Source organism: Glossina fuscipes, unplaced genomic scaffold (assembly GCF_014805625.2).
Source record: "Glossina fuscipes isolate IAEA_lab_2018 unplaced genomic scaffold, Yale_Gfus_2 1, whole genome shotgun sequence".
Taxonomy (NCBI): domain Eukaryota; kingdom Metazoa; phylum Arthropoda; class Insecta; order Diptera; family Glossinidae; genus Glossina; species Glossina fuscipes.
Window position 1 is genome coordinate 1,599,964 of NW_023998415.1, and position 25,133 is coordinate 1,625,096.

The 25,133-nt window shown below is 33.2% G+C and overlaps 1 protein-coding gene across 2 annotated transcripts in view; it reads right to left on the minus strand.

Annotated features, from left to right (window-relative positions):
- Positions 1-25,133, minus strand: part of LOC119645007 — a 53,394-nt gene that overhangs the window by 23,298 nt on the left and 4,963 nt on the right. The window contains exon 1 of one of the 2 annotated variants that reach the window (XR_005248594.1): positions 1,446-1,701. The exons of the other annotated variant lie outside the window; for it this stretch is intronic. The gene's annotated coding sequence lies outside the window, so the exon portion shown is untranslated. Of the gene's footprint in view, positions 1-1,445; positions 1,702-25,133 lie in introns of those variants that run through there. 2 annotated transcript variants of the gene reach the window in all.

The following is a 25,133-nucleotide window of genomic DNA, read 5'->3' on the forward strand; positions in this document are numbered from 1 at the left end:
CGTTTTAATAAAGACATAGAATATCAATGTTCTATAATACATGCGGCGGAGCTGGCGCAAACTTGTCTTTCGGTCGATTTTTTCTATTTTTCTCACCAACTTATAGGCAAAAATTGTCCATAAATTTGTCTTTGTTGTTTTTTAGCTTCATTTTTAAAACCAGGACAAGGAGACAGATATTTCATCGACGGACAACCAGATGTGTTTAAATTGTTTCAGAATTTGTTGGTGATCAAGAATTATTGTGTGTTGAGTTTTCCTTATGAGTCGTACATACGTTTTAACAAATTAAATATATCCCACCCTTCAGTAGTGAATATGAAAACAAAAGAAAAGAAAATAAACAAAATATTTGAGAAAGCAAATAAACTATCCATCTGCCCTTGAAAAGATATAACGACACGGAAAGAGATTTAGAAAAAGTGTTTTTTTTTTCGGCATTAGAGTTAACGGAAAAGAATGATATTGAAAAAAGAAAATTTTTTGATGGCATAGAAACATCCATCAAATAAATAAGCCCAGGGATTTAGTGAAATATGTGAAAATTCCTTAAATTGTATTCTCGGAGACTTCAATGACTCTTTCAATTTTAGAACACCGGTCCACGGTGTACGCTTAGCACTTACTTACTTAATGCTACAGCTATACGCAACAAAGTTCACAAGAATTTGAAATCTACTCTGTTTATTTAATACGATTTTGGCACCCCTCAATGTGATGGATTTTCGATTTTAAAAAGTCAGTACAAGGAAGTCGATATCTTCAGATATTTTTATTAATACAATGCAGAAAATATACATGTCTATTCGTATTTTCTGAGACACGCCCATTTTTGCTACTTTGAAGCAAGTGTAATGCTGTATATCTATTTTTACGGGAACTCGTCTATTTGACAGGTCACTTTTGTGGATCATGCCAGTCACCAAACAAAGATAGGAAACTAAAATGTGACACAAGTATTTCCTGGCCGATTATGATAGCTATGAGGTTAAAGAATGAGTGTTCACATGCGCGTTCACAATGCAGAAGAATTTAAAACAACTTCCGAAAATGCCGATAATTTCTTTATATTTTCGCCTATAACTTTCGATCTGAATATATATCTGAGAAACTTTTACCCAGCTATCAGCCAAGACCACCTGTATGGTCGGTGCAAGACTGTCGTGGGCGGTTTACTAATTTGTCGATAATTAACAAAAAATTTTTAGTTTCTATTTATTCCCCATTTGCTCTTCGTTGAAGTTCAACGAACAACATAGCCTCTTAACAGGTAAATCTAAAAATTTTTAAAAATTTAAATAAGCCAAGGGCGTTTAATATTTCTCTCCGTAACTTATGGACAGCGTATAGATATTTGCTAGCACTGTCAAAGCAGCTCTAATCGACATCAATTCTTAGAGAGTTCTAGGAAATTTTTATATTCCTTTAAACTGCAGCATGCACACCTTTGCAACAACTTGACTTAAAGCTTAAATTTTGAGTAGACTAGACCAAACCGCACAGTCTCAATCGTACTACAGCGAATTATGAACTGTTTGATACATTTCCTAAATGAAAATCGTATCATAGCTTTCAAATTCTGGTTTGTTCTTTGTTGAAAGCATTTCAATATGAAAGCCGCAAAAAGAACAACACCTTTGTTCAGTCGGCTATTGAGTGAATATTTAACTATTTATAAAAACTTGCAAACACTAATAACTGATTGATACAATTCTTCAAATAAATTTACACAAAATTTGCTTTTTATCAGCCTTTTTTACTTAAAAGCACGAAGAAAAATTTGCTTACCAAAATCTCGCATTTCTTACGCTGGTGTTATTTAACAGAGTTGCATATAACTTAACGCTGTGCCTACACGAGAAGTATGTTCTTTTTATATTAGGCGCACCTAAAATTAGTGACGCTGTCCTTAAAAATATATTATTATTACATTTTATTTAGGCCAAAGAGAACAAATTCTACGACTAAAACTTAGGATAAATACAACAAAACAACAAAGACTGTCGGCTCTTCCTTTTTATTTTTTTGTTTTCCAGGCCTTTTCAACTTGAAAGGGTGGGTTTAGACACAAAGGAAGATGAATCTTCGAATATTGAAAAAGTTTTGCCACTTACAAAAGTATATGTATGTTTAATCGTAAGATGTGGTCCATTGTTGCGAATTGAAGGAGCAATTTTATTAAGCATTCGTTGCTATGTTACAATGTTACGTTGCAACGCGGATTTTTGCAAATGTTTTAATCATTAACTCCTCGCCGTTGGTAAGATAAGCAGACGGAATGAGACTCGAAGATTAATTATTTTGTGTTAACTAACAAAATGAGTGAAAACGTTCGAAAATAGTATTATCATCAAAGAAACAACGCTACCGCACTATAGAACTTAGTATGCTTGAAAGCATAATCAAGCATCGCTTATATTCCCAGATCTGGGATAGAAATTTAATTAACAAATTTTATAAATTTTCTAAATTTATCCGCCATTTTATAAAAATGTTCAAATTCAGTTTCTCGCCCAGCCATGAGAATGTAAGCGAAGCTTAATTTTGTTAAACGCATTTTAGCTCTGACACAATGAAACGCAATCACATTTTTTCGGGCAAATAAGTATAAATGATATTTATTTGACACAATAAAGCGTAATTACGTCTTTCGGAATGGGAATTCACCTTTTTACAAGGTTTTGTGGGAATTGGCAAATGATAAATTTGCTTATGTATACAAACAAATAAGACAAATAGAAAAAAAAAAAAGAAAACGCAGAAAAGAAACAAAACGCAGTTTATTACAAAATTTAAAAGTTATTTATCTACTTTATGTTGAAGTTCATCCCGATGCATTTTATTTTAAATTCATGTTGCATTTACTCTTTAGTTTCGCTAATCAGTCAAAAAACTTATTTGCTTTCACATTAATTTTCGTATCATCATTTGTCGCATATTTCCTGTTCACATTTATCTTAATTTCTGTATTTTTACTTCTCAAACCATATGTTCATTATATGCATTTACAAAGTTTTCCCAATTTCTTCTTATCAAATAATATGGTAACGCAGTTTCTAATTGTGTTTACCACTTGCAACTTAATTTTCGTAAAAAACGTAATTACGCTTCATTGTGCTTAGGCCAAGTGTTGTGATAAGAATATTGGAAAAAAAAGGAAAAAAAAAAAACATTAGTTTTTTACCCTTGCTTCAGTTTTCCGTTTTGTAAAATAATAAGTGTGTTTTAGCGATTATATTGGTGACAAAGTTTCATATCTGTCCATAACTTGCAAATAATAGTTTTATTGTCTCCCTTCATTTGCTTGCTTTAATGCTTTTTACACTAGCCAACCTGTGGTAAGAGTGCATTATGTTTGAGCGAATGGATGCAATGACAGATCTTAGTGATCATATGTGGTTTCGATCAAACTTTATGGAAAATTTTCATATGCTGAACGCTGTGTATTTATATGTATATCATAATGTCTCTTTTGACACCTATTGTGTCTATATAGTGACAATTTGCAGGCCGTTCGGGCGCTTAGTATCTATTTATCGAAATAATAAGTAAGACGTGCTTTAGTGTATTTAGCGACTTTCTTTGACTTGAAAACTAAATTGAAGCATTGAAAACGTTACGGACTATTTTTGTTAGCTATGCAATGTCACAACTACAGATGATATGAATCCTCCAAACGCTTCCGCCTTCTGCTTGAAAATCATGTCACATCTGGAAGTTTCATTCACGCATTCTACCAATGAAAGAATGTGAGTTTAAAAAAAAATTGAAATTCACTGAAAACACTGGTTGTCAATAACGTGAATTTAGATTATTAGTCGAACTATACAAAATTTTCCAAGGGTCCAATGTCTTGATTCAACGATTACGATTTTCTAAATCGGGTAGGAGCCCTTTTAGGTTAGACGCCGCGGCTATGTAACTCTGACTGAAAGTTTGTTTATTGTCTATTCAAGTCGACACTGGAATGCGCCACCGGTTACCTTATTCTTGAACACTCGAATTCGCCTGACAAGGGTAGTTGACGACAATGGTTAACGATAGAGCAAGATGCCCGCTGAGAATAGTCTTTAATTCTTTCTATACATGGGCTTGTGCCTTTACAGTTTCTCAAAAAATTAAATAATAAACAAAAGAAAGAAAACTACAACAACAATAATTGAAACCATAGGAGTCGCATGAACCAATTTTTGCTAAGATATTAAACTTGATATGTGTGAAGGGTAGTAAAATGCATTCCAAAATTGGTGAGTTTTATAACAGATTCCTGTCAAATACAACGTTGTTAAGGCATGGCACTTCTTTTCCTAATTCTAAGTTCGACAAAGCATTCAAAAAACAACTTCTTTCAATAACAGATAAGGTGAAAGCAAAAAATGGGAACCGAACTCCAACAAACCTCCCAGTAATGGTTAAATTAGTGGAAAAATGATTTGTCAAAATTTTATTAAGTCAAACAAAAGGACGGCGGGTTTTGAAAGCGTTGGAATTTACACATGTGGGCAGAAAAACAGACGTGAGGTGTATTTTTCAGCTCTGTGGCACGGAAAATGTAAAAGCTAGTTTCTACAAAATTAATTCCCGGAATACCACGTGACTTAGATATTGCTGTAAAAAGTTTTGGGTTTGAAGGGTTTTATTTTGCTTTAACAGTTTTTTAATGGGGACGGTGAAATAGATGCGTCCTCTTAAAATTTATGAAAAGCAAAGTGCTTTGTAATAAAACAATTGCTAAGGTAAATCGTACTTCTTGAGAAGAGGAAATTCAAGACGAACTTATGTTTTAAACAACATTAGATGAGCCAAGCACATCATTGCAGCGAAGAAGGAGGACGACCAAGTCATCGGGTTTAAAATCAGGGAAAATCGTAATAATTTATTGCCGCATCACTAGGACGCTCGCAAAACTTTCTCGTGAATGTTGTAAATCTCCAAAAAAATGTAGTGAGAGACGCGGGAAAATTAAAAAAAGAATACTGCTGCTTGTGATAACCCGACGATAATTTTACTCAATGCCAGTTAAAGGCTTTCTTGAGAAAATAAAGAATTCCCGTTACTTTCGTTCAGATAAGATCACGTACTTTACAGTAGTTTTGAACAGAGCGCGTTGAAAAGAACGCGTTGAGTATAAAAATGTACCAAATATTTAGTGTAAGAGTAGATTGTATTATGTGTTATGGATCGTGACGCAAAATGGAATTTTTTCCTGAATATTTTCCATAATTTGCTTAGTTGCTATTGATTACTTGCTAATCATTAAAAGTTCTTTTCAAGCACTTTAAAAAAAATCAAAACGATTTCATTAAAAATAATTAAAATCAATTAAAATTAATGTTATTATATTTTTAGAAGTCATGTTATGTGCTTACGCAAATGTGTTTATATAAAAAGATTCTATTAAAAAGAAAACAAAAAAAAAAATTATTTTATTAAAAACAATTAAAATAAAAATAATGATTTTTAAAAGTCATGTTGTGTGCTTACGCAGATGTAAAAAAAATAAGCAAAAACAAATAAATGATTATTTTGCTATCCCTGTTGGCAAAGGATGAAAGTCACTTTGTATGTAACACTAGGAAAAACACATATATAAATATGATTATCATCACGGTAGGAAAAGTCGAAAGACATCTAACATGCGGTGCAGATACCTTTATATTACATTGCAAAGGATATATATATCAAATTTTGCATATATTTATAACATAGGAAAACTCATTTCAAGCCGGATACTGAAACCCCACAATTTCCTTCATGGAAATAAGTTCTATACCTGTGATGTTTATACGCTCATTATTTTCTAACTGAAATAAGGCAGAAGAAAGTACTACCAGTGAGATCAATCTTAAATGGTCACAGTTAGCCGTATGTGCACATTTGCATTATTCTTTTAATTACCCTCCAAGATATTTTGTGTAAATATATTGAAAATTTTGGCTTTTAATTGCTTGATTGTTTATGTTTTCTAGCTTTGAGTTTCAGTTGTACGTTCATCTTGAAATGAATACAGCATAGGTTAGGAAGTTTGTGAATTCGGACAAACAGGACAAACATCGCTAAAAGTAGTTCGAAATTGAATCCAGCTCGAGACAATATGTAGTTGATGAAGTTTCTAAAGGATATTTGTGAGTGTTGCGAAAGAAATATTAAAATATTTACTGCCCTTTTTTTCTCAATATGTGACCATTACTTCCGTCACACTATACCGATAGTCAACAATATTTACTTTTTCATTGCAAAAAAACGACTTTTTTATCATTCTATAATTAAGCGAAAGTAAACGGGAACAGATGGTTGGTTGCTTATCATATTATGGGTGGCTTCGGGTGGCTCACATATTTTATTTTCATTTTTTCTTTAAAGACAACTTATCAGTGGGTCAGTAAGTAGGAGAACTATCTATCTTCTTCGCACTTTTTATTAAGGAAATTAACAAGGTTCCTAGGAAGAAGATTTTTGAATTTATTTAAATCTCAAACATACTCTTCATATCGGGAGCTTCTTGGCAAAAGAGTGGGCAAATGTCATGCGCTTCCATTTTACTTATATATCTTACTTTTTATATCCATCACCGATGGATGAGGGGTATATTCATATTGTCAAAACTTGTGCAACAAAATCAGAAAGATGCGTCAGACACCCCACGCGTTACGTATGGTCTTGATCAGCACCAAATTTTAAATCGATTTAAGCACATCTGTCTGTCTGTCTGTGTAATGACTGTTGTAAATATTCTCCAACTAACAAAAATTAATATATATATCGCCCACAAATTTGCAAACGAATTTCGAAAGATTTTCACAAGACACGCCTACAACGCCCACACGCGTATGTGACAGAAACTTTTATTTTAAAAATAGAAAAAATCATTTCCCCCACTCCTTATTTTAGAGCATGAAAATGTTGTTCTTTTACTGTTTTTATCTTTATTAGGATAATCGTAATGGGTAATGGGTATAAAAGATCCAGTTACGATCGAATATAATTCTCTTACTTGTTTTTTTTTAATCGAGAAATTATCTCACGCAATCTCTCAAAATAAGGTTGAGATTACATGCGATCGTTGTAAACGTCGAATATCGACTGGATGGACTCAAGTCAATCAAAGCCTCAATTAGTTCTGAGTTTCAATGACTGGCTGGTTAAGGTGAAGAATATTTTGGAAATCAAACTGAAATGTAAACTTCCGCACATCTCCATGAAATCCTCGAAGTAATAACCAAACCAATAAAAATTTTTTATCCGATTTTTGTTATCATCAGAATTTGTTCCAAATTTATTAAGGCCGTAAAGTGATTAAGCGAAGAAAACGAGGACTGTTGTAGGGGTGGTCGCAATGAAATCTAAAAAATCACTTTCATTACCATCATCTGTCCATACAGGGAGCATAGCTTTCTGTGAGTTTTCAGCGAAAAGCATATTGGGCGAGTGCCGAATTCTCTCTTCTCGCCATTTGTCTAGGCTTAATGAAATTACCGAAAAAATCTCCTTCGCGTGTCCGTCGATCGATTTACTCGATTTTTAATATCAGGTAATGCGCAAGAACTGTGAATAGTTTGACCAAACTTAAAGAAGTTACGGGAAGATTGTGGAAAAGTACCAGTATCGCGCCCGACATTCTCCGGAGCAAAACCAAGAGAAGGCGATTTCCGAAGCCCTACACTCATTCGATGATGTGAAATAGAAAATGATATAATGAGGATGAAGGACCCATACTCGTATAACATCTCAATATAATAAGAAAGCGATTTTTTCTGTGTGCTACCACAACGTCCATTAAGAAATAAGCGCACATGTATATGTGCATTCTTACATATATTGTGATTGTATTCAGCTAAGTACTGATTCTTACAAAATTAACTTAAGATATCAAATACTACCTTTAAGGTTTATATAATAAATATAATTTTTGTTCAGAAATAGATGTGCATCGAATCGTGCTTTTGAAGGTATCAATAAGTCAACACTTACTACATAAATTTATTAAATTTCACCATCGCTATCGTAGTAACAATAAAGTTTACTAAAATCACGACTAAGTATTGAAGGATACGCCATTCGCAATAATATAATATAAGTATGGACAATCTAGGTTATATATGCATTTAAGAAATTAACACGAACAGCCGAAGTCTGCGGTTTTAACAATTTTGTTGTCTTGACATTGGAGAAATATATTGTTACGGAAATGCCAAATCCTGTTCATTCCAGCTAAGTAATAACATTCCAGAAAAAGGAAAAACCAAATGCACATTCACAACGCGTCATGCAGCTGCCGGCCGAGGAAAACGAGTACCAGAAAAGCAGGTTAATGAATTAAAAATTAAGCTAAAAAATGAGTTACTAGTAATATGCTTGTAAAAATGTATATAATTAGAATATTTGTGCAAGGGAGAGTTAGTCGGGCAAAAACATAGAAGTTGAGAGTGCGGCCAAAATAAACTGTGAATAATCCTACATTTACGAAACATAATTGGAAATTAATCTGATGGCAAGATTAGTACAGACTAGCGTCCGCTGACGACGTATATATAAAGAGATCTTATTTTGCAGTTTTCGTACAATAAGGCAATATTAGTGTATATATACATATATATTATTGATTCCAAATTATGAATTACACGAAAATAGCAAATATAATAATATAAATATAATCGGACATCGGTCCATTTTGCAAGCCGAATATAATAATTATTCAAATCATAAAAAAATTAATTTTTATTTTCAGTATTTTAATTGAAGTCTGTCTGTCTTTGCTTTAAAAAGTTTCACAGTTTATGACTAAAAAAGTGTAGTGAAGAAAAAAACTATGACACTTCATTATATATTAATATGCAAGTTGGTATAATCAACCCGTGTTAACAACAATATATTAACATTATAATGCATTGTTAACAAAAGAGCTAATGAATATTGTAATATGAGATGACCTTAAAAAAAAGTTTAAATATATTTATATCTACACATACAGAAAATATATGCGTACATGTAAAAAAGTGCAAGGCGTTTCCGCCAATAGGTCGCTTTAGAGTCACGTCATTATAGTGACACTAACCTTAGAGAGGAAAAAAAAACGCCTTGTAACTTTGATCAACTCAGACGAAAATAATAGCGTTTTCATTACAAGTCATTACAATTTGTAGCATACTTTCGACAAATGCGATAAGGCCTCGTAGGTTTTTGGAAAACTTTCCAAGTATTTACGGTAATGAGGTGTTGTCAAAATCAACATCAAGCAAATAATTTCCTTATTTTTCGCTCTGGCATTGGCCAATAAAGTATTTTGAACCGTTTGCATAGTGCTGTATGTGAAAACAACGACAACATTTGGACACTACAGGTGCCGAATTCCCATAGGACAATCGCTGACGACACTATAGGAAAGTAGGCTCTTTGCAAAAAAGATCGTGGTCAAAGGTGCATGGGGCCACATAAACGATAGTAAAGAGCGGACTAACGTCACGTTACATAACGTTTCCTTTTTGATGGGACCAGAATGGCTAGAAGAGAGTTTTCTCTCTTTACTGCCAACAGGAACGATTACAGCAAAACAAACAATGGTCCATCGCACACGCATCTTTAATAACTCAGCAAAGCTTGGTCGTGATTTTTTAGGGAAATACTTGACTTTAATTAAACGATTCGCTTGAGCCCATTATTCCTTTCATATTATACCTGCCATCGAAGAATAGGAGCGCCAGAAATGATATTCGATGATACTCTGACGTTCTTCAAACCTGATTTAACCTTTTGGCTGTGTGTATGGGTGCCTTACGATCTTGGGATATGGCAGTGTTTGACAGCAGTATGCTAACCATAGTAAAAACGTCATCATTGAGGATATCGATGAGGATCCATTCGCATTAATTCGACCAGTGATACCAACTAGAGGATCAACACAACACTACGACATAACTGCCCAAATCGTAACGGAATCGACCCCATATTTGATTGTAGTAAGAAGGCAGTTGGGATGGTACGCTTGTTTTGGAATTCTAAATACATAAACTCGACCGTTTTTAGGCAACAATATAAACGATAATTCATCAAATCATAACACATTCTTCTAATCGCCACTTGTCCAGGTTTTGTGATCGTAGTATGAATTGTTCGCCAACTTAACGTTGGCTTCCGTCATAAGGGACTTCGCAATTGCAGCCGTTCCATCAACGTAACCTTTGCGCAGCTCCCGCCATTAACAGCGAAACAGCATTGCTCAAATGATTGTTGAGTTCTGCTGTCACTTGCTTGTGCTAGATTATATGCTGTCTGGCCACAATCCTTTTAAACGTTCATCAACCTCTGTCTGTCAGTGAAAGTTTGGGGTTCGCCCACTATCCCCTTTCGTCCATGATGCTTTACCACGTTTTGTGTAAGCTGTTAGTTACGGCAGATACTTTCGCGTGTCGAACGTTAAGTACTTTAGATGTTTATCCCGGTTAATCGAGTGCGAACGAATCGAGCTCGTTTGAAGGGTAAGAGAAACGTATAATATTATAATAAATTATATTCGACTGTGATCAAATCTTTAAAACCCACCAATTTTTTCTTCAGAAAAAGAGGAAATTTTGATACTTTTACAATATTGGGCGGGTATGGCTGACTTTTTCATTCTTGTAGGCGTATTTTTAGTTCGCGATACGCACAGTCCATAACCTTTCAATTGGAGTGGGGATAGCCGATAGGCGTTAATTCGGAAATAAGCTGTTTTTTGGTAAATATGGTCGTTCCGATATTGATAATGATCTTCATTCACCATATCGAAGCACTGCTATCACTCCAGTAATGTTTGTTTAGATCTAAGTTTAAGTTCTGAAAATCGGTCAATTGATTATAATTAGCCTAGAAGTGTAGTTGTAGGTGTTTCTGTTGAATGATTAATGCAACACGTCCCAACTAATGAGTTAAATATGATAAAATTAATGACCAAAAAGGCCTACTAAATATATGAACAGCAAAAGAATGAAAAATGCTTTGTGCTTCGATAGCGTTTGTAGTTACGGTCAAAACTTGTATGCTCTCCCACTCCTTACGATTCTAAATGTTCGACTTCTAGAAGCGAGTTAAGACGATTCTTCCCCTTTCAAGCAACTAAGGCTATAAGAGTCATTAAAAACGATTTCTCTTTAGTATTATAAACTATCATTACATTTGTTAAATTGAATAAATTTCGTCGCTTCAGTTATCATAAAGAGAAGCATGGTTAGCCTAACGTCGACAAACGATATCAACTGCTATATTTAGAGGTTTGTCAGCTTTGAATACACTCAGCGGCGACAAGCTTAAGCATGTATTCTTAATTGCATTCTATAGATTAAAATGAAAAGTTCTAAAACAACGCGAAACAACGCGATTACAGAGATATTTATAAAATCAACAGTTTTCAAATAAAAATGATCTACACGCGTCCGCACACTGGAACACCGCTATTTTGAATTTTGAATTACTTTTTTCCGAATTCATAAAAATTTTCAATAAAATCGTGCTTACACTTGGAATTATTCAAAAGCGATTCACAATGAAAAGATCAAGTTTAGAAAATAAGCGTTAATCTGTAACGAAAATAGAGTGGATGGTATTTGCAAAGTCTTTCAAACTACTTAATAAACCGAGTTCGATATCTGCCGTCATTATGGCAGTTTATTAAAATCTTGATTTGTGAAGCTATGAAACTATCTACAATGATATTTCGCAAATAGCTTACGATTTATAGTTTCGATTGTGGCATTCGTTACGCAGGCAATATAAGACTTGTGCCTTATGCACATACGACGACGAAAGGACCGATGAATCGAGCGTACATCGCGCAAAAGGTGAGCAAAGACTGAAAAAACCGCGTCAAAGTGATATTAAAAGTTTTCTTCGATTACCGTGATGTTGTGCACTAGGATTTTCTTCTGCCGGCCCAGATTGTTAACAAGGAATATAGTTTGAGTGGTATGCGTTGTTTGCGTGAAGCTGTACGCAAAAATAGGTTAAAATTGTGGAAAGTCAACTCTTGGTTTTTGCATGACAACAATGCATTATTCCATACTGCATTGGATTTTCGAGACCACTTCGCCAAAAATTCAACTCACATCCATACCGTATTCCACTGATTTAGTACCATGTGACTTGTGGCTGTTTGCTAAACTCGAAAAACCATCCAGGGGCACAATGTCTTGGCTCCATTGAAGGGATATAAGCTGAATCGTAGAATGCTTTGAAAATCGCCTATGAAAACTCTTTCGAGAATTGGGAGAAACGTGAGGGTGAGTGTATAGTATCTGAGCAGGATTTGTTTGAAGGCGATGAAATACATTTACTTTAGAATAATGTTCGGTTTAAAAAAAAACACAACTAAATTGATCTTCATTTTTGAACACAATCGTATGTCCCAATAAGATTCAATACACTTTTTATATGGCACGGGGCTTTCTGAAAATATTTGAAAGAATTTTTGTGTGCGAATATGCATAGACTTAATATTTAAATAAAATAAATTTAGCTAGGAATCAAACTGTAATGTTTTGTTTTTGTTTTTGCCATATGCATGTAAATAAGTAATTATCATGTTAACAAGAACATATTAACATTATAATGCTTTGTTAACAACTCTGCTGACAAATGCCGTAACGTGATATGACATCAGAGTAATAATAGCGAAAAAAAGAACCCCATAAAACGTCGAATAAGGAGGAACTTTGGCCCACAATAAAAAAAATAAATAATAATAACAATAATAACACAAAATAAACATAATCTGTAACAAAATAAACGAGACTAATGCAATTATAAACAGCAAACGGGTAAGAAACGTTTACAAATGATAAATGATAGCATTTGAAGGCACTTATGCAAACATGAATGTATTGTAGGTTTGCACTCTACGATACTTAACTCTGTGACTTAAACAACAACAACAACAACAACAACAACAACACATGTAGTTGCATGCATACGTACATGCATGGCTACATGGAAGCATAGATAACATACATACAGACACACATACACACACACACATATGTATATATATATATGTATGGATATGTGTGTATATGTATGTTTGATATACTATGGCCATACAACTATAAGTTCGATTATTTAGACCTTTGCTGGTAGTTAATATCACATCAGTGATGCTTAAGCAACCGTGCGTACTAATAGCATTTTACGGTAAAATATTCTAAAGTGCGAAAATGCTTACAGATTAAAACAACATCTAATATAACCCCCATAACAATGAACCATTGACAACCACGCACAGTATTCGCTCTTCAAAGCCTAACACGCACTGATGATTGCGATTGTGATGGTGGTGATGATGACTTTATAAAAACAAAGGTGACATTAATATAAATGTTTTCAAAAAGCAAATGAAAGAACGAAATGTTGAAAAAATATGCTCTAAAGCTTTTAAATAATCCTCTTACGACGGCAAATAATAAAAAACGAACAGGAAAAAAAGTCAGGGTATTGGTCAAGAAAAACGTTTAGAGTAAAAAAAAAAGAAACCTCAGGTGCAAAAAATTGATGATAATAACTAACAGTCATTTACTGGTTTGCTTATAAAACTAATAATATTTTAACTAGTAATGGCTTTAACTAGACGAAGAAAATGAAAAATAAACAAAAAACAAAAGTACAAAAATAGAAGAAACACAATATTGTGTACATAATTTTTTAGAGAAATTCCGACAGTTGTCTTCTGTTTCTTACTCGCTGCGTGTCAAACATATGGAGTATCATACAAATATTGAAAGCTGATATTCACGTCGACATTTAAACAAAGTGTCGCCGGAGATGCGATCTTGAAAAGGAAAAACATACATATTTACATATTTATAATGCATTTGCGCTTTTCTTATTTCTAGAAATGATATACGGAATTTGATTGCTCAGGACCAGCCCCAATGACACAATAGCTTTGAGAAGATCGGCATTTTGAGATTGCAGCGATTAAAGCTAATTTCAACATTAATCAATCAAATATTATGAAATATTTATGAAAGCTTCGGATTTCAAATAATTTTGTTATTTTTACTTGTTATAATTGGAAAGGAATGCCTTTTACATTTTGAAGGAACATTTGTTCCTCATTCAACAAAATGATCGATTCGAGCAAAGATAATTAAAGCAAGCAGGCAGGCAATTAGAAGAGACATTTCAGTAGAATATTAGACTTCTTTGAGATGATTAGGGTGATATATTTTAGCATGTACAGGACACGTGTGTCACCTAAATTTTGCAGTTTATAATTATTGCTTACTTTGTTGGTGTGTGGAGAGGATAACTTGACAAATATGGTCTTTAGTTCTCTCGATCTCATCAAAAATCGTTTGTATGACTTATTTGATGGTAGTTTTCGAGATCTTTCTCATAGCAAAATTAATGCAGAAGTTAGAGAAAGTTGTTGATTAAAATACTTTTAAAATTTTTCGAGTTCCACTGCGTACTTTTGCATAGAGATGGTAATAATTACGAAACACTATGACAACATATACCAATTAAGATGAAACTGAAATAATAGATGCAGTATTTTCATTAAAAAATTTCCTTTAAAGGAATACAATTAAAATATTTTTGGTTCATTTTATAAGTGAGTCTGATAAAATGCATAGGGTCCTTTGTCGTTCGCACAATCGCGTCCCCATCCCTCACTTTCTGTTCAGCAAAAAGAAAAAAAGATAAATAAAATAATAATAATAATAATAATAAATAAAAGTAAGAAAAACGCATTAACACAAACCCAGGAAAAACGGGGTGTTGTCTCTCATTCTTATAATCAGTGCACCAACACCAACACACTATCGTCAACTTTCACACACACACACACGCACACATAAAGAGATCTGTGATAAATAGAAGGCATTTCGCTTCCAAACATTCACTATATTATACAGTTGGAGGGGCTTTATCGTACACACTTAGACACAAACTCATACATGAAAAGTGTATAATCATGATGTTTCGCACATGTACACACGTATATATATATATATATATATATATAAATTTATGCACATATGTACATAAGGATACATGTAGTCATAGGCCTGAGCTTTAATTTTACATGAATTTTATTCTTTTTTTAACACATTTTGATTTTCAAGCATATAAAGGCAGGAAATCTATAGGGTTGGGGTAAAAATTAAGAGGAATGACATTCTCTCCATGAAACAGTTTCTGCATACACAGTATATACATACATGTGTATATAGTTTTTATGTTTAAAGGAAATACAGAAATGAAAAATAAAAGCTACAACCGAAATTCGGCAATTTTTATTGGATAAGTAAAAAGGCAGTTTTTGTTTTTTATTTTCCTGCATTGTTTTCAGTTTTTTTTTTTTTTTTTGCAGTCTTTCATTACTTATTTTCTTTTCCTTTTTTGTTGCGTTTCTTTTTAAAAAGATTGAAAGTAAAGAAATCATCAAGAAACAATCAAAGTTTATCATTGGGTAGGTGGCCATAAAAGTTTTACCCTTTTTTTTTTTTTTTTTTTTGTTTTTATCAAAAGTTCGCCAGCACCCGCGCACACGTGCTTCGACGGCCACATCGTAGACCACAGTCCACCTGATTGTGTATGATTTGTGTTCAAATAAGTTGAATCAATATTATAGTTGGAGGGATTCAAGATTTTTCTCGCACAATGAACTGCAAGTTGCTGCCTTTGTATGAATATATTCAAAGTACACTTAAACGTTTTTTCGACATCTTGCTGCGATTTGCTGGAGCGAAACGCAGCATATTATTCGCTTGCGATTTGATTGGTTAAAGGATTAAGGATATATAAAGAATGAAAATAAACCCACGAAGGAGAGTGTTTTATGCACGCTCTTAAGTCTCTACCACAGTTTAATGTGCGAACAGATACTTTTGATAATCTTGACTGAAGGATTGGATTAAATTGGACTAAATTCTTCCTTTCGTCTTTACCATTGATAAATCGCTCTCGATATTCCACGAGCTGTATGTAGTCGTCATTAGCAAGTGAATAGAAGAATCGATTCAGTCATTTCAGTTGCTTAAAATTTATCTATTCTTGTTTCGTGAAACGGAATTCAACTTCAGATTTCTTATCATTTTTCTAAATTCGCTTCGTCAGTCGGCCAACTTAATCAATGAATTTGTTCAAAAATACTTCACGTAGTGTTAGTAAAAAGATCTAAAATCCCTAAATTATGGCCTCAATATTCCGGGCCCCTAGTTTGAATGTCAAATCTGGGTCAATAAAATTTCGATATCAATCCTAAAGTTGCCTTTTCAACCTAATTGTTTAATGAAACATAATGACAAACAAGAAAAGACAGGACGACACATTTCAATTGGAGAGATTACGGACTCTTCACATTATTATCTGAAAGATGTTACCAGTTGCGTAAATAAATGATTATTTAGATATATGCATGACATGCAAAACGATGCACCACGTACATGAAGTGAAAGCATCGGCCGATTATATTTGAATCAAATATTGTGCGCTAGCTATACGGACGGATAACCGAAAAATCAATTGCGGCAACTTGACATAACTTGATACAAGGCGTTAGAGTGTTGTACACATAATATAACTTCGAACATCGTATATTGTATCCGCATGAAAGCAAGTTGAAACGATATGACCGGCCAACGTCAACTATTACCCCCAACACCTTAAAGCATTTTGTCTGCTATACTCCAAGGTTACAAATTTACTACAAATGTAATGAGTTTTTGGAAAAGTCTTACAAGAGAGGAGATCCAAAGTTTACACTGATGTGGTCCATCTCTCGTGTACAATTTTCGTGTTAAATAGATATTTTACACTAATTTTGGGATTGAGTGAGATAGCTAATGGTATCAGAGCAAAACGTATTTACTATTTTCCGAGAACATCTTTCCATGACAAAGCTGTGCCCGAAGTTGATATTGGGTTTACTCCCTTTTGACAGAAAACAACACCATGTTCGATATGTGACAATAGATGAAATGGTAGATTCATCACCACACTTCAGAGTGAAATTGGCAGCCAAGCGAAAGTGGTCCAAAACGCAAAAGTCGGCTGGGAAGGTTAGGAGGTCCGCGTTTTGTGCTGGTCATGATGTACTAGTCATCTTGAAAAGTAGTAAGGACGAAAACGATCAACAGTGAATCTCACGAAGCATTATATTGAATGGTGAGATTGCCAAAAAAAAAAAAAAAAAACAGCCGTGATCGTACGAACTGATTGAGTGATACGTTAAGCTTATCTCATTGCAGCACAGTCCATTAATGAGAATTATAAACTCATATGCGGCAAATATAACTCTCTCAAATAAATACAAAGTTAATACTTTCTAAAAATCGCATGGACGCATGACTACACGTGACATTTTCTATTCTATTTTCTTTTTAACATATATTGGAGAGTGCGAATGTTGCGGTTTTTTACCATATTCTGCTCGCATTGGTTTCAAGTCAGTTTTGAAAAAAGTGACTTTTCGAAGCGTTTTAAAGGACTGAGAGATGCAATTAAAATTAATTTTGTAGCTTTTTTTCCTAATTTGAAATTCTGTGGGCGGAAAATTTTCGTCTTAAAAAACGGCAATAGAGTAACGTTTAAATCCGTAGCCCATCAAGACTTAAGTATTTACAAGCGAAATTATATATCCTCTAAAGCAGAAATTTTTTATATAACCCTTTACATTCATTTTCGGCCCTTTGAATGCATGAGCACAGGTATTTGTAAATGTCAACTATTATGCATTTATAAAGCTGGGTGTGTCCACTTAAGTGGACCGAAGATATATAAGGGACAAAATGAAGAAAACATAAATATATATATATATATATAAGCGAAATATATCGACTCGTGTATACCTAAGTGCATGTATATATATATATATAAACATATACGCACTCAGTTTTCAGTGTGTATGTTGTTTACTCCTGAATGCATTTAACATGTACGACATCCTTTTTAAAAACATATAAATAAAAACAAAAGGAAACAAAAATTATAAAAAGACAAAAAGAATTTTATTTGCATAAAATAACTGACCAATACAAGCAAAGTCGATGGCTGAGTACAAAAATAAAGCAACAATAACAGCAACAGCAGCTGAAAGTGCAGCAACATCGGCAAATGTGAAAAGTAATAAAAGTAAAGCATTTAAAATCCGAAAAACAAAGCGAATATGAGAAAAAAAAAAAAAAAATGCATTAAAAAATTTAAATAACAAAAACAAAAATATGGCGGGGCACTTGCATATGTGAAAATTTTAACTTAAAGGATGTTAAGTAATATTCTGAGAAAGAAGACGAAACAATAAATAATAAATGAATATACAAGCATGCCACGGTAAAAACAATAAAAGCAAATGCAAAGAAACTGCATTTGTCTTATAGCGAATCACAGTCTAATTCTGTGAAGTTAAATCTAATCATTAGTACACTTGCATTCACTTGCAAGACACATGTAAACGCAAAGACAGAATACAATACAAATAAAGTCTTTCCTTCTTCGCACATGAATTACTTGCGATATAAGTAAAAACAAGGAATGAAAAACGTATACACAAACGTATGGAAAATTTCGTCCTTATTAAGCAAACTAGAATATTGTAACACTATTCACAATGACTTAACACTTTAGTGTCCATACAGTCTTGCGTAAAACAAAGTCTTACTGCTACTCTTCTAACCTACAAGACTGAGCTTTAATAGATTTCGTTTGAAATGAATGTAATTTTCCTTCTTGTCGTTTATTGCATGATACAAAAAATATATTAGGCGTAAATATAGGCACAAAACACTGGAAAACTGAAATGATTGCAGACGTGAAAATCGACATTAGTAGTCAACCAATTATAACTAACTACCTTATAAGATATATTAACGAACATATATAATATTATTAAACTTTTACCTATTCAATTTGGAATTCTATATTTAAAGCCGGTGATTTTCATGCCGAGCGGAAAAAATCTACGACATCTACGACAATTTCACTGTCACAAATTATGGAAGTAGATGTTTCGATTTTCTCCATTTTTTTTTTTCTTTTATGAATAATAGAAAATACTCTGATCAAGTTCAATAACAACTACGAAAAAAAAAAAAAAAGGAACAACGAAAAACCTATGCAACTGACCATAACTGGACAGCTGAACATAACTAAACTAACTACAATGGCAAACAAAAACAAAGTCGCTATATGTTCAGCAAAACCACCAAACAGAAAAATCATGTTATAGTTTTAGTTACTCCATAAGCGCACACATACACACATAAATACGCACACGGACATACATACATACACTAGAGCACGCACGCAACCATATGGACAGATATTCACTCATTCGGAAGTGTGTGGCCGGATGACTGCTTGCTCGTATACATACAAGTGAAAGTAGAAAAATTGTGTTTTTCTTCGCTTGCTTTTTTTTTTTTTTAATTTTTTTTTTTTTTTTTATTTTTTTTTTTTATTTTTTTTTTTTAGTTTTTAATAAAACAGAACGGATATGAATAAAAATCGCCTAGATAGGTGCTTGTTGTGTACGAACTAAGAGCAAGAGTGCGGATCCGTATGCATGTGTAGTAAATGTCTACATAAAGTGATAGGCTGCTCTAATAAATAATTAATAATAATGGAGTAAAGAAAATTGATGTGAATATCCCTATTATCGAAAATGTTTTTTGTTATTCTTTTTTACTTTTCACATTTTGTATATATTGAATTTGGCAATTAACGAATATGTGAAAATACATATGCACATATGTCTCCATGATAGCTTCTATGAACAAAATCTGTTAGTCTGTCTGCTTTTTTACTAATTTTCAATCATTAATCGTAACATTCAAAAGGTATGAAGAGGGTAACAAAAGAAAGTTAAATATATTTGCTCTACATGCAAATAGTATTGGAGAAGTACTGTTGTTTTATAGTACATATATATGCGTTCGATGCGGTGCTTTACCCATCAAGATACTGCCACGATGGCCTTGATGGACTAAACAAGAAACCCAAAAATCTATTCATAGAAATTCAAGCAACCAAACTCATCAAATTTAGATTAACGCAACGGAATACGTAAATAAAGTATGCAACGAGTATAGCACTCGTTCTGTGATAAGGATTTTGAACGATCGCACACTTTTTTGTGTTCGAAAATATTTTATAAAAACAATTAAAAAATTTTTCCATCTTGAAGACATATATTTATAAAAGTTATTATTATTATTATTGTATTACATTTATTTTACACAAACTTTATAATTATAGAAAGATAAATGTTTAACATTTTACCTTTTAACTATTTCCGAAAAGTTTTAAATTGAAATTGTTTTCAGCTTAGATTGAATTCTCAAAAAAAGAAAAAATTTTTAAACTAATTTTACAATGAAAGTTTAAACTTAACTTGACAGTTATCAACGAATGCACCTTAAAACTTGGTCAACCTTTTTCCTGATATCAGATGAATTGTCAGGGACTTGGAAAAGTAATAGTTCTCTTATCTTCTCTTATCTCTTATAGCAGTAGATACCAGCAGTCGTAGATGGGAACTATAGAGACCTAACGGGATTAAGTGTGCTTCCAAAATTGGTTGTGCGATTTGTTCCTCGATATTTTTCTTTTGCAATTAAATCCACCTGTCCGTATAAAAACGCACTCTCGCAGGGAACATCTATCTGTATGAACCTTTTACAACCGACGTGTCAAATCGTTAAGGCTTTCTCCAGTGGATATTGCAGGCGGATATTGTCTACACGAATCTTAGCAAGGCCTTTGCTAGAATTAATCATAAGTTACTGATTTTTAAATTACTGTTGACCAATCCCCCGTCACCAATTATAATTTAAAATTCTTCATAATAGATCTTGTAGGATGATATTTAACTCCTTCCGGCGTTCCTCAAGGCAGCCAATTGGGACCTGCCGTTAATGCTCGACCGTCTGCATACGATGCTAAACTGTTCACTTTTTTGATACCATCGGATGTAAGGGTTTTCATGAAACGTATACCCTTATATGCCAAAAAAGGATATAATTTGAACCTCATGGGTCTATTTCCTCTCACCTACTACTAATAAGATATCTGATGATATCTTAATAATTCATAGGAGCGTTTCAGAAAAAAAAAAAAAATTTAACGGGAGGGAGTTTGGATCTCATAGGGCTATTTTTTTTTGGACACCTACTTATGCAGGCGCTATCACGAAACGCAAGCTCTTTTATGGAAAGAAATTCTAACCTTCCACGAAAATTATGGGTTTGCATGAAAATAATGCGTACTTTTTGATGTATTTTTACCAAAATGAGTGTATTAGGCGAAGTAGCATAGGGTATGTAACGCTCGGCGTCGCCTAATTATAATGTTCTTGTCTGCTATAATTAGTTAATGTTCGGGTTTGATGTTACTAAAAAGATTGTATGTTCAATGCGAGTTGCCAAGTTAAGGCTAGTTCGGGTCGACTTCTCTTTCACTCCCATACTTTCTATCATTGTCCGTTTCATAGCGGTATGAGAGTTAGCAATTCAAGTGTGTTTGCTTTCTTCTCTTGATATTAGCAACTTATATTTAAGCGTTTTATTATAGCTACTAAATCAAATTGCGTTCCGTCCGTGCAATTTTAAGTACTTCTGCATATTCTGTATTCTTGAGAATACATACTATTTAATGAGGCTGTATTTCATTCATTCAGTAGCTGAGTTGAAAACAAAGAAAAATTAATAAAAACAAATTTAAATTGATGGATAACGCAAATATATGAATTTATAAATTTATTAACACCTTTAACAACAAATCATATCAAGCCTTTTTGATTAAATATGCTTTGTGGGCAATACGTTTAAGTTTCGAGTGGCATTCTATGTCTAATGATTTCCAAAATTATTCAAAATCGTTCTTGCGAAATTCTCATATCACACTTATGAACGCATTTTTCTAACATACAATTTTATCGGATGATTTTTTGTTGATACAGTGACCGGTTTATTTTTCTTACTGTAGATTAGACGACTGATTGAGTCGATTTAAATTCTTATGTATTTTCCATATTGTGAATGTTAGAGTTTAACCGACCATTAGTGAATTATAACTGTTTTGTCTAATGTTTGCATGTTCTGTACATATGCGAAAACGTTGAGCAAAACGAAGGAGAAATCATATATGTATATATATATATATTCCTTTATTCAAAAGATAGTAAGAGTTTTCCCATTACAATCGAATCGGCTTACGTAAATGCATTGCGTTTTCTTGTTGTCATAATCTTTTCGCATTAGGCTAACATCTGACATCTGTGTTCAACATATTCGTCAGTTTATATGATAGATTTATTTCCGTTTAGGATAGACTTTTAAAACGAGTGAATAAGTTCGGCAAAAACAAAATTGCGTCACATTTTCATCTTCTGAAATCTAGAATAAGGTTTCTAATGCCAAGAGTGAGCGTTTTTTTTTTTTTTTTTTTTTTTTTGCTATATTGTGTTCAAAGAAAACGAAGAAAGCGTTGAAGATGACACGTGGTTGTTCTTCGATGTCCACATGGATTAACATTACATCGAGTAAGTCAAACATGCTTGGATGCTTGAAAAGTCGTCAATTGATAATTACAGACATAATGGACCTATTTGGTCCTCGAACTCATCTTGCGGCAATGCATCTCTTCACATAGTACTCGGTGTCCGAAAATTTGTCACCAAACATTCAGGTGAAGTCGTTTTGTAACCAACTTATTCGCTTATTTTGGCTCGGACAGAAACTTAAAAACCTGCTCCGTGAATATGAAAGCTAAAGCGAAGAAGATGCTTTTTCAATATGCAAGCGTATGCAAGGGTATATCAAGTTTGTCCGGATTTATGCAACACCCAGATGAATTTGTGATAGAATCCCCATTTATCATACCGATCTGCGTTTGTCTGTCCGCATATTTGTTTTGTTTTTTTGTGTTCAACCTACACACTGCAATGTTTAAGATATTTTATTGAAATGCGATAAACTGACTTGTTTTGGCCCAAAGACGAAGGCTATTGAAAATGGTTCGAATCGGATTACTTTTTCAACTACTTTCTACATAAAAGTCAATATACGGATAACTGTAGGTAGCTACAGAGCAATTAATGATGGGCTGTGCTCCACTACAGTATTTTTATTTGCTTTTTTTTCAAATATGACCAATCACTGAGGTGATGCCACTTATACGTGTAGTACGGTGACAACCAGACACAACCAAGTAAGGAAGAAGAGATAGTGGGCGGTAAAGCGCTCCAAATGAGCTCACTATAGCTGCGAGCAGGTACGCTTTACCGCATTGAGATTAGAACACGTGAGCACCAACTTGGTATTTCTTTAACTACTTAAGATATTGATATGAAATTTGAGACAAATGTTAGAGAGACAAATCTCTTTCTCACATGTTGTATATATGAAAACAGTGAATATTTGACTGCGAAATGCAGTGAAAATTCGCAAATGAATATACAATGTATGAAATTTACAAACATTCGGGCGTTGTAATTGCGATGTGTTTTCTTGCTATGGTGTTTGTGACCATAAAAAAAAAATGCTAGTGTTTTCCTTTTGGTTTGTGATCGCTCCACGATGCTGTTCAGAATGCAGCTTTTGATGTTGCCAGGATGTAGCAGCACTTTGTCGCTAATTGTTTAAGCTAACCATGATACAAAATACATTTTATTAATATACAAAATTGTTGCAATTGTAGGTCAATTCTTGTAAGAGCTTGAGTAATTTTCATAGGGAGGAATTGAAGGATAAGCTCAATAGTAAATTTTGCTAAATTTGCAACGTTTTCCGGTAAAAAGGAAAAGAAAATTAAATAAAACAAAAAATTGAACCGCTTAGAGCGAAGTTGCCGGAGTGTGATAAAACGGTAAACAAAGGGGCAAAATAAGAGTATAGCTATGTTGATTATGCTATTCTTGAATATGTCATACGTAATTGTTGACTATTCGACAAAAACTTATAGTTCTTACCCGTTACTTGTACTACTGTACTATGGTAAGCTAGAATTATCACATATTCCTGACACATTGATGAAAACTCCGAAGAGCATATATACTTTTGATCAGCGTGAATAGACTAATGCGCCTGTCTATTGTAATTGTGAATAGAATCTCAACACAGTGTTCAAAATTTTCTTAGTGCCGCTCTCTTTACGTTATGCTCAAAAAATCAGCTTCTAAAATTTCTTCTAAAATTTATTTCACCATAATCAAAATTCTGATTACTTTACCCAAAATCGAATATATTTTCAAAATCTTAAAATCTTAAAACGTTAGGTTTGGCTGTGATTTGTTATATCTGTAATTAGGTAAATCAAATTCAGAATTTAGCTATATTGAATAGGAAGCGTATATAATTATATACATATATATATATATATATATATATATGTACATATGTAAGTTGTAGTATGTATCTTTGATTTGTAATCTCTGCAGTTATGAAGTGCTCCTGAATTGCGTAAACAAATGATTCAAAATATAATATCGGATTCATATCAAGCGAATAATTTTCCGAATTACCGAACATAATCTAGTGGTCGGTATTGAACAACAATCACTTTCGATTGAACCTTTTATGCCGTTCTTGAGTTTGTAATTTTTCCATAACCAATAAACGAGACCCTTTAAAATGAACAACTAATCTGCCTGAGTGGCTGAGTAGTCGAAGGACCTCGACTAATAACTCAACGGGAGTGGGTTCAAATCCCAAGTGCGATAGGGTTTTCACTAAAACCGATACCATTAAATGCCAGTGCTCGAAGACTTTAGTGTAAGAATTTATTTCTCTGCCTAGATTAATAATAATAGTAATAATAATAAGTTTTGCATCCAATGTTAGGGTTAAGAGAAACGAATATTTTAATGCGGCTTAAATGATGTTTCCAATATATGTAAATTGTATTGTTACTGTTGTTAATGCACATTACTCTTGGACGGTGACTTTCATTCATTTCAAGGATTCGAGAATACATGCGTAAGCAAGTTTCACCACAAATATTTATTTCGTTATTATTAAAGGAAAAAATCGAATATAAAGTTTTTATTTGAGCAAAAAAAAAAAAAAAAATTACAATAATTAAAAAAATATGAAATAAGGCTTTGTAGACGTTGCTATCTGCCGGCATTAATTCCATGATATGCATAGTCTAATTTTTCCAAAAAA